The 16,705-nt window shown below is 34.7% G+C and overlaps 1 protein-coding gene across 48 annotated transcripts in view; it reads right to left on the bottom strand.

Annotated features, from left to right (window-relative positions):
- Positions 1 to 16,705, bottom strand: part of RBFOX1 (RNA binding fox-1 homolog 1) — a 906,682-nt gene that overhangs the window by 223,779 nt on the left and 666,198 nt on the right. Inside the window, exon 1 of one of the 48 annotated variants that reach the window (XM_075767622.1) lies at positions 9,420 to 9,467. The exons of the other annotated variants lie outside the window; for them this stretch is intronic. The gene's annotated coding sequence lies outside the window, so the exon portion shown is untranslated. Of the gene's footprint in view, positions 1 to 9,419; positions 9,468 to 16,705 lie in introns of those variants that run through there. 48 annotated transcript variants of the gene reach the window in all.

Genomic DNA, 16,705 nt, shown 5'->3' with positions numbered 1-16,705 from the left:
ATGAAACCACACTAAATTGCAAACACATTTAGCTTACTGCATTATTCAGGAAGGATATGTATGAGTCTGTTTAACTGGTATTCCTTACATGCCAATTAATTTAAGTACCATAAGTATGCAACTTACTGTAAACTGCAAAAGAGGGTAAGAAAAGGCTTATTATTAAATACATAAGATGTGCCTGAAAGAAAAATCTTATTTTCTTCTATTTCCAAAACAACTCTTTGTTTACAGGCATATTTAACAGGTCGGCACTCAATAATTAACACAAATAGAAATAAAAAGAGAGCATCATTGAACAAGCTTAGTGTAAAACAATTCTACAACCGTAAATTATGTGTACTTTACATAAACACACAGGTATTTCTTAATGTAAAAATTATACAGATAACTACTGTACAAATAGACATAAATGCACAGGCATGTACAAAGTACTTCGAGAAATTATAACACTGGAATTTCAAATTTAAAAGTTTATCAGATAAACTTGCCACCTAAAGGTACTACATCATCTCACTGATGACTTATCAAATACGCAGATCTATGAAAAATTTCAGTAATTACATCTGTCAAGTAAAATACACAGCTGACTGCCAAAAGCTAGGCAAGCATACTGAAGCTACATACACACTTCATATTTTACTCAGGCACAGCATACTTTGAAGAGTACAACTAATTTTATTAGGTATTATTGTATCTAGCAACTGAAGTTTGGAATTTATTTTACTGATAATGATAACTAATGTGGTTCCATAATACAAAAGTAAATAAAATAGTAAAGTTACTCAGGAGACAAATACCAAATATTTCACAGTAGAAGTCCCTTTTTCTCTGCTTACGTCTTGTGTTGATAAAACAGATTACTTCATGATGACAAGGCTGAGATTGTATCATACACCATCTGCCATTCATAGTTTTGGCGGTTTCTTTTAGTGTTTTATTTATTTAACTCTTACTTACTAGACCCTTTAGCAAAACAGAGTACTCGAAATCCACCAAAACTGAGATTCCAGACCTTCATGAAAGCTACATTTTTCGCAGATCTTCTGAGCACTTACCAGCTCCAAGTCTCCTTACGTATTTTTCGCTCCAACATCTACAGCCTCATTTTTAGCCAGTTCTGCGTACCTTCCATTCTGCTCTGATTTCAACAGAAGTAGCCTCAACTAGAGCTCAGCATTGCTCAGCAGCTTGCATGAACAAGACAAACTCATAGAAACATTGAGAACACCTGGTAAACCCTTAAAATCACGGGACAATTTTGGTCAGTTTTCAGAGGTATTTTCCAAACACGTACAACTTGAGTGGGAACACAGGCTTTTTCATACACATTAGTAAGCTCCCAAGTCTGACCAGACCAGAATACGCACACAAAGGTCCATAGTTTGGTTTCCAGAACCATTCAATCTTCTGGGTGTCCTGCCACACTAGAAGATTGCTACATGCTGCAACAGCTTTTTAGATGCCAGTCACCTGGATCTTCTGCATGAACAGCAAGCTTACTACATCAAGGTCCCTGAGCGTGCATCAGTGCTACCAATTTGCAAACACTATTGATGGAGTTCAAATCTGAAGAAGCATGATGAAGACAAAAAGCTCTTTAACTAATAACTTTTCCCTTATTAAACATCTTTGTCACTGCAATGCATTATTATTTTAAGAAATTAAGAAAATATTGTGTGTAATATTTTACTTATTGTTCTCGTTGTTACATTCAAGAAGTAACTGAGGTGCAAAGCAGGGTAAAGCACAATTGAAAAGTGCATATTGATGCTGCTTGATACCTGGAAGATGAATTACAGTTCTATTAATTCAAGTTGGCAGACTGGACCTAGCAAGCATAATAGTGAGATAGCTTTCAAGACATGTGTTGAGCTGAGGGACTGCAACCCACAGCACTTAGGGTAAAACAATTTACAAATTGTCTGTCAGTTGTCTGTCTGTCTTTCATTCTTTAAGAAATCATGCAGGATCCTCAGCTAGAACGAACCACAATTAATTCCTTGTCTGTGTGAATTTCCTAAAAATCCCGTGATTCACCTAGTGTCAGCACTCTGGATAAGCTAGTAACAGTGACAGAAATTAAATAAAGTCCAGATAATAGTATGAAAACTGGTATTAAAATCGGAACACCATTAATTCTGTGATATAAGTGGTTTACCAAAAATCAATAAAATTACGAATCCTCTATACAGCTCATATGAATCACATACTGTAAATTCATTCTAATTATTTATTATGCGTATTGTCTTTGTTTTATCATTTTGGAAAGCTCTGCAGCAGGTATCTTAAGTACAAATACCTAAACTAAACTTAAGAGATTTGGGAGGCTTACAGCTTCTTGATTTAATTGCATTACATGTCTATAAGTAGAAAGCAATTTAGTCTGAAGTGGTACTTATGCATCATTCCTTTACAGGTTCTCAGCAACAGTGCTGGTAAATTCTTAGCATTCAACATATTCTGGTTTTATAATTTAAGTAGAAAAAGTGATGTACCCATTTTCATTTTAATTATGTAGCTTACGACATGTCCAGTAAGCACATGATCTTTTAATTTTACAATTACTAACAATTGAAAAGCAATTTTTTTTTCCTCATGATTGGTAAATTAATCAGCCATTTGTATTATGAAATTATGGGTTCTAAACTGTAGGAAATATCACAAGTTTCTAACATTATACTATCTATATACAGGAGAACTGTCACTGTTTAATATATGTTAACAAGAATACCAAGCACTTACATTTAATTAAAGCTATACATCATTCTAGATAATTAGTAATAATTAAGAAGAATTACCACCCTAAATAAGGCAAATAATATTATTTCAACTGAAACTTGAAGTCTGAATTCAAAAACCCAAAATAAACTCTTGGGAATGCAAATACGCCATTATGCAAACTGTTTTCTTTAAGTATGATATAATTTATGTAATGAAATAAATCTATGCTGTTAAAATATTTAGCAGAACTGAGAATAATGAGTACAGATAGGATTAGTTTAATTAGTTTACTGAAATGGAGTTCTTATAGTGGCTAAGTGTGATATATTAGCTTTTGTCACTTGGAATAAAAAAAGAGGTAATTAGTTCTCATTCAGATATATTGTTTTCTTTGAAGAAGGAATTGTAATATTTTAGCCTGCATAATAGAAAATAATACATGGAGCATAAAACTTATCTTCTTCATCCAAGAGTACGCCTCTGATAAATAAGAAGAAAATAGGGAAACCTTAAGTATTCCGGAACGTAATCTTGAATACACAGATTTAATTTACACTGGTGCAACTCCATGGATTCAAATGGACTTACTCAAATTGCAGAAGTCCATTCATCATTTATCCCTGCCTAATTTAAGACTTTGCAACAATTTTTGTCTCTCTATTCAGCAACTACTTCATTACTCAGGAAATCCTGTACTGTTGTCCTAAATCAAGGCTTTCACCAGGCTGACTCAAAATTAAGAGGAGAAACACCTTCCTCGATAATATTTACTGTTGAATCATAAACATATCCATTGTAAGGTCAGGATCTATTTTTATTCTCGTAAAAATAAGAAAAACAACACTTAAATATCCTTTTATAGAGTACCATTTCACAGCCAGAAAACTACTTAACAGTAATTGTACATTTCTGAAGATAGATGCATGGAACATATTTAACAAAGAATAGAAAGAAAATGGTTTATCCATCTTTTTCAAGAACATGGTACATTTTAATTTTCTCTGTTAAGAATGGGGATATTATTCCAATCAAGCAACATGAATGTATTTAAACTAGAAGGTAAAGGTCCAAGGATTAACCCTCTGTAACAACTGAACACAAAAAAACCCCCAAAACCTGTGGTAACAGAAGGGTGGGAGAAGGTATACAGAGAAATGAAAGTCTTGCAAAGCAATTAGATATATTTTTCAGTTAATAAAGAAGTTATGAATGAACCAAATTAATTTTACTTTAAATAAACACTTAGAAAGGGGAAACCCTCTGCTGTAGCATACTGAAAAGCCTCAGGCATTAGTATAATAACACATGCCATCTATCATTTAATTTTGCTTTTTTTTGGAACTGTATTGTTGCATATGTGGGAGCTATGTAGCATTCTGGATTGTAGAGTTTGGATAATACCATACACAAGCTTAAAACAGTTCCTAAATTGAAATACAGCACATCAATCACAAAAAAAAAAAAAAAAAAAAAAAAAAAAAAAAAAAAAAAAGAGCTCTCCCACTTTTTACATCCTCCAGCCATACAGACTTACACATAGCACTTCAGCCAGAAATGCATAATAATTATGAGAATATAAGAAATACAGCTTGTACTTGGGTTCAGTTGGAGAATTTGTTGATGGTTTGGACTCAACAATAACATAAACAACTGAGCTCTGAGGAGCACAAAAACCATAGAAGTCACGCAAAGTCTTCAGTCTCAACATATTTGTCAATGTTCTCTACTTGTACCTCACTAACTTCAGACATTCACCTCCCAGATAATTTTTCCAAACTAAATTCCATACTTGCTTCAGAATGGCCGAAGTGCCAAACTTTTGCTTTTTCAAAATATCGTGATGCTATTATATTAAGTGAGTTGTCATATTCCTATTAGAAAAATTAGTGGGCAGTGTTGTGATTTTGCACCTTTGAAAACTATCACTATGACTACCTAGCAAGTTGAAATATATAAAAACACCTCATGCACCACTGCTGCTCATGTTACTAAGTTTGGAAACATGCTTCTCCTAAAAAGACAATACAGGGCCCAGAAAATGATATTGCAAAGTATTATGTTGATCTTCTACTGTTAGATTATAAGAAAGCTACATTATAATAGTATTTGGAATTCTAAAAATTAGTACATTAATTACTCATTGATATCATAATGAAGACAGGAGGGGAACTATACAATTTAATTTGCATCTTTTAATTGTAAAGTCCAAACAATAAATTCAAAAGAAATGAACTTGCTGCATGATATAATGAAGATAATCAAATCAGAGATGATTTAATAAAACCAAAGCACAGGGTTTGGTACTCGAGAGACTGATACATAATTCATAAAGTTGCCACATTTGGTCATTAGGTCAAATATATTAACTAAGAAGTAAGTTATTCTGAGAACTGGCTATGAAGCTAAAAGATTCTTAAACATGAGCAGTGAGCATAGAAAAAGCTTTTGGCCTCATTTCTAAGTTTTATAATTGACTATTTACTATATGGTTTGCATCAAACTGCAGACTAAACTGATGTTTATGGGTTTCTATACATACTGTCTTACAGGCATTCATTCACCTCATCTCATTCCTCCCCCCACCCCCAAAGGAAAATACAGTGGACTTCGGATATTCATAGTAAAAATGCTGAAATCACTAGAAATCACTAGAAAGTACACAGGATGATGGAATTCCTTTTACAGCCACCCGTTAGAGAGGATGTGATACAATATTGGCCCATACATTACAATTCTAGAGATAACACTAATCCCCAGGTGCTGCTAGGAGCACTACCCCAGCAAAGCTTTACTCGTTATCTATGAGAGAGGTGAGGAAAAAAAAAAAAGGAAAAAAAAAAAAGCTGCAGAGGGATAAGGATGTAGTGTAAGAGTATCCAACCCTCAGAACATAATGACATAGAGCTGTCTGGAAAAAGTGACCTATGGAGAGGCTCACTTTCTGTCTATTAAAAGTGTGAAAAATAAGTCTGGCTAGGAGTCGTTACAAAGCAAATATAACACTACAGTTAGTAAAACTGCTCCATTCCCCTCTCCAAGTACTGACCACCACCAAAGGGGCAGAATTTCACCATTCATTTAAGGCTCCAACAGTCAAGTGAGAGATTCTCACGTCTCTGTCCCCAAGACCCCACTGGGTTTGTAGGTTTTCATGATGGCAGAACCAGCTGAACTTCTGTGTTGTGCCAGAAGGGAAGGCAAGGCTAAAATTACTCCCATAGCAAGAGTTAAAGAGGAGAATGGAACAAGATAGTTACAAAGACAGAATACAATTAATCTTTGCAAAAAATCCAGAGGCTCAACGGTACAAAATATTAATCTGACAACTACAAAATCTTTTTGAACTTTTTTTTTTTAATGTAAAGAAAAGAAAAATTTAACAATTTGGGGGAAAAATTCTTACAAGCTTAGCAAGCTCTACCTGCATTCCTAGCACCTGCACCCACCTGTCGGAGAACAAGCATGTTTCTCTCTCCCAGAAATAATACATTCTGCTGCTTAAAACAGATCACCTACGTAATCTATTTTAGGTAGCTTGTCAACATAAACATTTTGTCCATGTGGGAAGAACAAATTTGAACCCTCAGGACATCAAACCAAAAATTTAGGACTCAGAGGCACAAAGGAAATGGGATCACCTTGAGGAAATTCGTTGAGTATATCAGTGAATTACAGAAACCTGACAAGTTTCTGCACTACAAATAGCCTTTTGACTTAGTAACAAATCCAGGATTATCCCATGTAATATAATCTTAAAACAAGAAGGCGGCATAATGATGGCAAAACTCAACGGGGGGGAAGCTGCTCATGCAAACAAAGAGCTCTTCTTACCTGTACCCAAGTAAACAACAATTTATTTCAGTTTTGCTTTTGATTTTTAGTTTGGTGAAGGAAGGATGCATTTCCAACCACAAACCCTGGCAGTAAATCACAGGTGAAATACTACCTAAGCTGATGTTAACTGTATGATGTTCCTGCATGTACTCCGTTCAATACAGCGTAGTAGTAGTTTTAGTGTTCCACTCCATTAGGACACCTCCATTAGTGACGATGATGTATTTTCTAGCTTGAAGAACCCAGATCGGTACACATTAGACCACAAGATGTCTAATTATATGAACAGATATGAAAGTGGATACAACAATATGCTGATACAACACTAAGAAAACACGAATTTCTTCAATTTAGTCAAGCTGTAACAGAAATCACATATAATGAAAATACATTCTTGTATTTTTTTCCAGTTACATATATTTATTTATATCTATTTTATTGTAACAAATATAATAATAATGTGATCACACCAAACTTCAGCAAAGTGTGCATTCTTTGTCCGTAAGTCTACACATAATGCAGACAGCAAGAAACATGCATTAAGCGTTTATTCATCACTTCATTTCCAGCACTCAACTGATAAAAAAGGTTAATATATAATACAGTGTGGCTTCTGGAACAAAACATATGGACTCTATAGCACTATTACAGGTTGAAGGTCAAACTTGATGATTACAGTAGCCCCTTCTGGACTTGTAGCCTACGTATTTTATGGAAAAGAGTCAAGCTACACTTAAATCACATCTCTTATCTGGAATTTATTCTGTATTCATACCCTTTCTTTTAAGATTATGAAAGGAACTGATTCAGCTCTTTTAATAACTGTTAAAACAGAATTGCTCAAAGAATCCAATTTTCCGTGAACTGAATGGTACAATGAAATTCAGTGTAATGTAAGATATGCCATGGTATCACCAAAGCTCTTAAATAAATAACCAGTAGACTTAAATATGATTTTTTCCCCCTCTTAACTTTTAATATAGTAAAAGATACAAAACCCGAGAAGAGATACCAAGTGATAGCGGAACGGACTCAAGAAAACATGCAATTCTCTGGGTAATGCGACTTGTGTGTATAAGAGCAAGTAACACAATTACTTTAAAAGCTTTTCTTCGGGCACAGTTCATGCTTTCCACTGCACAGCCATCAATAGCATGACCCTACTCTCCTGTTTACCCACAGTTTTCAAGTCAATACGACTGAGGATGAATCAGACTCTCGTACATGAGCATGAGACGAAGGGAAAAAAAAAGCAACTGCACCGTTATGTATGAGCCTCTACATAAAGCAAACTCACAGCTACAGTAACATTTTAAACAATTTTTTGTTATTTTGGGGGGTTTTTTGCTAACACTTTATAGTCAGCATAGAGACACCTAAAAGCTAGATCTGTAACTGCTAAGGTACTTGCACAGTTTTATGCCATAGGCAAATCTCACAATGTAGCCCCACCTCAGATATTACTTTAAACTACTTTTGCTTGCAAATGTAACATGATACAAATGACTGCTTTTCAAATAAGCTATAATCCTCAGAAAGACTAAATGATTAAAACAGTTGTTACCAAACTTTTAGTGTCTGTGACTAACAGTGACATATTTAAAATGCAAACCATGCCTGGCTGCTCTACTAAACTTAGCTGACTAGTAATTTATTCAGACCACAAACACGCATCCCTTATATGCTATTAAATTATGCCATGTTACACAGTATTAAAATGTTTCCCTTAAAACAACTTGCTGTAATCATTAAACAAGAGTAAGGAAAATAAACTTTAATTGAGGCTGGGTTAAGAAATGTTAGCGCCCATTCAGGACAAGAAATCAGTGGCCAATATACAGAATTTCTGTTCTCTATGAAATAGGAAGAAATAACATCATTATAATTTCCATGTTAAAAAAAAAAAACCACAAAAAAACAGTTTAATGTTCTATATTTAGTTTTTAACAACCTTGAGGAAAAGTTCTTTTTTTAAAATTAATTTTATTCTGATTTAAATAACCTTCTTGTGTAAATTGACTAAACTCAACTGAGGCAAATGGAAAAAAAAAAAAAAGAGAACTGGCCCACTGTTTTGCTGAGACACTTCTTTGGGGCTACCAGTGTCTTATGAGAAAAGCTAAGGGATCTTTACAGAGTGTTATCTCAGGGCTATCTAGACTCTTCCAAGACAAAGCACTGCCTTTATAGTGCTGCACAAAAGAGGGAGAAATGGATTGCATGCGTACAGCCATGCTACATGTGGGCCGAGATACTCACTCTTTCAAACGAGGCTGCTGAAAAGTGTTCTGCCCTTAACATGTATTCTTGGCTGTCTGCCCATGCCCATCTGTCTGGAATGGCACAGTGCCACGCTTAAATTGCTGTGACCCTAACTGAATAATACGGTGATGAGATTAGATGAAAAGTCCACTGACAACTACATACACAACAATATGTCCAAAATCACTCTGTAGAGAATAAACTTACCACATTTGCAAGATACTTTTCTCACAAAAACCAAATGTTTCAAGTTTCAAGACAAAAGCTGGCAACATGGATGCAGCAAATATATAAAACCAAGCTTGCAAAGTCATCCAGAAGTTTCTTAAAAAACTTCTTGCTCGGAAAGATTTGTTCAATATTTGCCTTTTCTTTCAAAACTTGAAACTATCATTTACAATTTAAGACTACAAAAGAAGAAAAACTAAAGCTTAAGATGATTCAAAAGTGAAGAAGTTGTACATTCTTCCCTTTTCTTGTAGCGCAGTATTTCCCAGTAAAGCACAACTGAGCATCAGTGTTCCTTCTGAGTCAATGGTACTGGTGAATTTTTGCCTAGGATACAGCAACATCTCTTCTTAACAGTAACTATTACTCACTTTTTAGTAGAATTATTGCAAATTGCTTTCATTTCATATAGTCTTGCCAGTCATTCCTGCAGAACAAGAATGATTGTGAATTTAAAAGCACTAAAAGGTGTCCTACATTCCTATCATTTTGCAATACCAGGGCCAGACCACAGATGCACACACACACGCTCTGAATACCTGTCATTTGTGAGATGCTGTCCTTTTCTGGATGGATTTTCCTGGGAAGTTATGTAGGTTGACAATTTACAAATCTGACCATGAATGCAAAAACTAGAAACTAGCAACTAGTTTCCTACTAGAAACTGCTTTAAAAAAAAAATAAATCCCCAGACAGCTACACTTTCCGAGTGTGACTAAAAGAAATCTTACAAAGAAGTAGGGTGTTCTGCAGAAGTAAAACTGTTTGCAGTTTTGGCAAGCTTTATTTTGGTCAGTATTTTGCTCAGCATGCTTATGACTATGCATATGCATATCTGAGACTACAGAAACAGATAATTTAAGAAAAATCAGACAAAATTTATATTTCGCTGAAAAATCAACACACAAATAATCAGTCTAGACAAAATCAGTGACTCTCCATTGGTTCACCCCTACAACAGGTAAACCTCACATTTTAGCAGGTTTTTTTTAAGAGGTTTAATAGTGCTGTTTAAACCTGGAATGGAAGGTCACACCATCCAAACACCACAAATCACCACCACTGGCAGTTATGATTTCATTTAAATGATATCTTTAGAAAGACACATTGACAACATTTAAAGCAACACTTTTAAGGTTAAAGAACTTTTAACTCCTAGATAATTATCTTGCATACATAGCTAAGAACTCAAAAGAAATGAACAAGTAAGGAAATGTTTTTGTGTTGTAAGATTTTGGAAAAGTCTGAAACTGTAATTTGGCCATATATCATCTGCTAGCATACCTGTCCCATGTTTGCTATATATTTGAAGAACGTATATTCTCACGTGTCTAGACAAATGTTTTGTCTAAACTTACTAATATGCAAGTCCATATTCATCTTTGTAAACTCAAAATTTCTGAACCTTCAGACAAAAAAATAAATCTAAATAATCCTAATTTCACTCTTCAACCTAAAACCAAACCTAAATCTTTGCACTGTAAAACAGTGGAGAAAATATTTTCCCAAGACTCTTGAAGTTTTGAAAACATCCAGTTTGTTAAAAAACTGTTGCAAAAAGATGGCAGCATGCATCGCTTCATGGACCAAGAAGGTTTGAACCACGGAAGGCAGCCAAATCACACAACTTAGGCAGCAGAAGCTGAATCAGTCACAAGTCTGATAAAAGCATTACTCACGAGCCCTGTGCATGCTCCCAGCCCGATGACTGGTGGCACGCAACCACAGCTGGCAATATAGTTACAGAAAAGCGTCACATTTCTAGCCGAAGCTGGAGGAAACACTTCAGACTACACAGAAAAATCTATGATCAAGAATTCTAGAAGGCAAGCAGTAGTTCAAAGAATTAAAACACCCAAATTTTGCATTCTTTTTTCATTCAGCTGAAGCTGGAAAAGATTGAATGTCTGCTTGTTTTTATCTCCACGAGCTGCTTTTTGTTTTAATATAAAAATGCCTTATATTTCTAAACTACAAACAGCATCCATTTAGCATCAGGTATGGCTTTATTTCCAAGGGAAAGAGTAAGAGGTTTCAATGCCACTTCAACATAAAAATCCATTTTAAATTTTGTTTTCACATTAATAACTGGGCTTCCTTTTGCCCCAACAACTCACAAATGTCAAATAACTAAATAACACAGGCACAATAATAGCCCCAAACCCAATAAAGAATAAAGTAGCCTTTCTTCCCTGTCAGAGGACCCCATTTTCTATTCTGAGCAGGCAAGCTGAAAGCACTGCTCTTCTGTCATTCCTTGACAGTTATAGACTAGTTCTGCACCTTATTAAAGATTAAGGTTTGCCCAGGCATTCTCTTTTGGCCATCTCCTGTCCATAGTCCAGCATTTATTACAGGGGAGCTTGAGATTAGTACTATATATTCTGCTTTGAAAGAACGCTATACCTGAAAATGAGGCCACATAACCAAGTGTCATCAAGCAATTCAAAAAGTACTCAATGAAAGAACACTGTATTTCACTTAATTTAATCTTTTTAGATAACCATATCCTTTGGGTTACATACATAACTGATTTATCTCATTTAGGTTATTTTTTGTAGAGTCTAAAACATAGAGTAAAACTGGTAACAGGTTGACTTTTTATGATGAAAAATAGATTTTTGGTTTGTTAAAAAAATTATGAACACAATTCTGCAAGAACTATTTAAAGCTCTATTGTGTGTAAACATTTGCTACATGGTTTTGGTCTGATGCAAGTATGTTATAGCGAAATTCAGCAGACTGAGCTACGTAAGAAATATTACTCGTTGTGGGATTTCCACAGAACACCGTGTCCCAGGCTATTTAGCAAAGACCATTATCAACCCTCAACATTTCTTAGACACCACCATGAACAATCAGCATCTAATTTTTAACAAAAAGCATTAGAAAGTCTATGTGATTCCATGGAAAACCTAACACTTCTGTCTGGACCACAGTTTGAAAAACTGTTTTGTAAGATTAGCATTTTTAGGAGCATTGCTAGTTAATTCTAAACTGACATCCTAAAAATATTAATTGACTATCATCATACATTTCCAGGCTGCCATTTTACTTCCTCTAACTTCTGAAGATGTGCTGAAAAGCGACTGCAAAAGGCCAAGTAGCAAAAATTGTAAATAAACAAAAGCTTGTTCCGTTGCAGAGAGCTAAAAATAGAAAAACAAGCCTTTTAAATGGGTTATGGTGGTTTCACTTAAAAAACATTTCGCATGAGAACAGATTAAAAAACTGTGATTTCCTTGCACTTCAAATGGGAACTATTTAGTAGTATAAAAGTCTGTAGTTTGCAGTAAATTTTTACATAAACAAAGAAAACCTTACAAAGGATATTGGAAAGGTTTAGCCCATCTTCCATGGATGCTACATCAGTACAAGCATGACAACCTGAAACTCATTAAAATGCAAGAAATGAAGGCAGGGAATTCTGCTTAAGAAATTCATCCTTTTTTCCTTTTTTTTTTTATATTGATAATTTATAGGAAAGTCTTATCTGTTCAGCCTTTGCACTAACGACTACCTTCACTCAGGATCTAAACCAGCAAAATTTCACCGAACTAACAAGTCCCTCAATAGCTTATAAAGAATTAGATGGACTAATGTCAATTTTAACAAATGAAACTTATCGGTCAACTCCCAAACACTGCAGAGTTGGAAGACGACTTCCTCTGCTGCAGGTACACGTACATTTACTTTGACTGTTGTACACCATGGATACAAAGCCAGCCTTAGATGATGCTACATTCATTGAATCGGCGATATTGCTAGCTTTCTAAAAAGAAAGATCCATCAGGATCTCTTGATTTTTAAAAAGTTCTAGGGCTTAGGACCAGCAAACCCATGAAGAATGCTGTAGCCCTACAGTTCCACTCATGGGGGGCACTGCAATATACTGGTCTAAGTGTCACAGCATGTTTCTTGTGGTGGAAAAGGACCCAAACAGTTATAGATCACATTCATAAGCTGGTAACAACGCTGTGAACATGGTCCGTTTGTTATTAAGATAGAAATTAAAACACTGAGATTCTATCTGCTGAGTTATTTACTACTCAACATGGTAAGCATGCTGAAATGCTATTAAAGCCTGTGTTCTAGGAACACGGGAAGTTCATTTATTGACAGGATATATACCAACACAGATTCAAGAGACTTCCTTCAAAATGCATGAACAATTATCACCAGAATATTTTTCCTTTGCACTTTTCCTCAGAGAAGCAAATCGATATAGGCCTTTCCCAGCTAGCAATTTAGTGTAGGTTTCCAGTAAAGCATTTGACAAAGAAAAATTCAAGCCAATTAAAGACTAGACTGTAAAAATAACTAGTGACTGTGGCATCCTGGGGTGGGAGGGAAGAAAGTTAAACAGAGAAAGAAAAGCAAAGGAGAGGAGAAGAATATTCCACAGTTCTAAAACAATTATTTGCTATTGATGTAGAAATATCATTATTCTGAGTACGAGTCAAAATGCATTAGCATTCCATCTGCCAATGCTGCAGCAACCATTTTTCTCCATTTCTGTTTGACCTCAAGCCTTTTATGCATAAATGTCAGGGCTCTTTACAATTAATCATGTCTACCACAGACTAATTGTGGACAACAGTAGTGCAATTAACACAAATTTGCTTCAAATATTCATGAACATTCAAAAAGCATTCATTGACACAAGTGTTAGTTACCTAACCACAAAAACTGACAATTCGTTTCTCTTCTGTTTTCAAGCAGCCTCTGCATTAGGAAGCTAAGCACATCATCAGGGGTGATAGCAAGATTGGAAAAATATTCTACCAACTCTTAGAATATGATTGCTTCAGTGTTACTTGCTGCTCATACATGCTAGGAGGAAATAAGCAAAATAGTAAACATGAAAATTATTCCTCTTTTAAGAGAAGGCTAATCCAGTGAATATAAAAATACTGAAATACATTTTGTATAATAAAAAATATTTTAGTAATTCTACCTTATTTTTTTAAAATTATTCTTCCTAAATCTGATTTAAAGAAAAGAAACAAAAAACTCTTTAAAAATTAAGAAACAATTAGACCTGTATTATCTGTCACGATTCATTCTTAATACTATGCCTGGTACTTTATTTGTATCTCACCAAGGAACTAACAGCACAAGTCTCCCTAACCATAGAAAGCTATTTGTAAAGCCTGACCTAAACACAGCAGATGTAATAGACTTTTTTTAAACTTTTTTTTTTTCAATACATGCTTTACATTAAAGAATTTCTTGGAATGTTGCGCTATTTCTAATCAGGCCCCATGGCAAATATTCACCAACCCTCACAGGAATAAACTATTCTCACTTCAAACAATTGTTACAGTTTGAATCCAATTGACTCTAGACAAAAGTACTGAGATAATCAGCATATTAAAGCCAACACTATAACCATATGTTAATTATGTAAATGATTCATTTTAATCAGCTAGAACCATGTAAAGAGTTACAAGGAATGCAAATGTAGGGAGTTATTAAAAATCTCATTATTATTCATCTTGGTTCCATGCGTGAATGTATCCATCCAAACAGATGAATTAATAGTTAGATGAAAGATGAAAGAGCTAGAGGGGAAGTCTGTGGGAAACCATCTGTCTTGCTTTGTATCCCTCCCAGGCTTCAACCATACTGCAATAGCTACATGGAGTACAACCCCAGAGAAGAGCCAGTGACTGCCTACACAGCACCTCAACCAGTAGTCAACGCTTCTACAAAAAAATTTAGAAAAATCATAACCCTTCTCATCTATGCCCAAATTGATACTCTTAGTAGGTCCAGTAGATGGAAAGGGAAACCTGAACAAGCTCAGATGAACTGCTACAAGAATGTGGTTTCACGCTAACCAAAAATACACAGCAAGTATTGATTTATACAAAGGTTCTGAAGTATTTTACAGACTTTTATCTAAAGAAAGCCCTCTTTACAATTGTCAATTACATGTTAAAAGATATTCAGGAGCTACTGTGATTGGGACCTGTTTTATTATCTAAACTGGTTCCTCAACTTCAGCAGAAATTCTGTATGTGGGAAATACAGAAATCCTTTCAGCAATACTGTAAAAGTCTGTCTAGTTCTTCCAAGGAACATGGGGGAATTGCTACGAACTAAGACTTATTCCTGAAAGGGTTATTGTTCATTTATCCCATTCTCCCAGTTCCCTGTGCAAAGAAAATGAATTCTACACAATAGTCATCTGTATGAAGAAGAGTAAGGATCAAATGCCATTTTCATTCCTGATTGCACCACAATTTTGTCAGGCTTTAGATACAGTGCAACATCATGTCTACTATATAAAGAAATAAGGATTAGCTGGAAAGGAAGGGTTTACAGCCACAGAAGGAATAAAAAGGTTGGCATGTTTAATACAGGTAAGTATGCATTAGGGTAAATCCACCCTGCAGCTCTTCACAAACCTTAGATAACATTTTATTTAAAATTAAAGATATAATTTACTTTTTAAATCCTTGGTTAAAGCCAGCTACCACTACTCTGCAGACAAAACTCCAACTCCATAAACAAAATGTACAAAGAGTGCAATTCAAGTGTTTAGTTCATTACAACATTGAAAAATATGTACTTTTCCAATAGATTATTTTCATTCTAATAAAGTGAGTTAACAGAAATAATTTTTTAAATATGTTTGTCAGTTTTGAGAAGCTTTATAAAGCTTTGTTCTTCATACTCTAATTCTTTCATGTTTTCCTGCCTGATGTCTCCTAATGCAGTTTCACTGGAATCATTCTATTTTTGATCTTTAATCCTTTTATATGTTTTTCTTTGCTTACTCTTGCATGCCTTTGTAGTTTCTGTAATTGGGTCTTTGCACCATTTTAGCAGGGTTTAGCACTGCGCAGCTTGTCAAATTTAAGTAGAAGTGAGAATAATCTATCACTGGTATAATAAATGAGTAAATTCACATATCACAAACCTAAAGTGAATGTTTGTACACAGCAATTCCCTTCATTCTGCAAAGGCTGGTGAAGCTTTTATCTATTTTGTAATCCAGAAAAAAAAATGCAATTGCACAGAAAGTACTTTAGTTCGCTAAAAGTTTATTAAAAATGGCTACACATGTGCAGTGAAACAAGACTTCATTAATTTCTTCTTGAGGTGCCTGTGTAAATTCAACTTAGGGAAAAGTGCTTGACAGCTTTGCAACTATTGACTGACGTTCTTCAGCAAAGCTTCACTGAGTACAGAGCATGATTTAAGCACATCCTGGTGATAATAAACATAGCAAGTGAAAAAAAGATTAAGCCTGCACCTACTGAAATAAAGAGAACTGGTAATTTTTTAGCACACAGCAAATCTTTGCTAGTTTTAAAAACATTTTAAACTACCTTATTGAGAAATTGCAGTACAATCTTCAAGTATCACGTAATTATTATCTTCACAAGCATTTAATCTGATTTTCTGGTTCCTTGTAATATTTACATTTCACAGAAAAATTCATACAAAATAACTCATAATCTAGATACAACCTTAAAAAACAGTGCTGCATTCCAACAAGTCCACAGAATTTAAAACTACACACAAGTCCTTTGGACAGGTCTCCCAAAGAACACTACTGTTGAGTTATTTTAACTTTATAATTTATGCAACTACCTAAGAATCTGTCCCTGAAAGGATGTGTGACAAGTTTCATGAAATGAAAATA

The sequence above is a fragment of the Balearica regulorum genome, chromosome 15 (assembly GCF_011004875.1).
Source record: "Balearica regulorum gibbericeps isolate bBalReg1 chromosome 15, bBalReg1.pri, whole genome shotgun sequence".
NCBI lineage: Eukaryota > Metazoa > Chordata > Aves > Gruiformes > Gruidae > Balearica > Balearica regulorum.
This window is presented reverse-complemented; position numbering and strand designations above follow the sequence as displayed.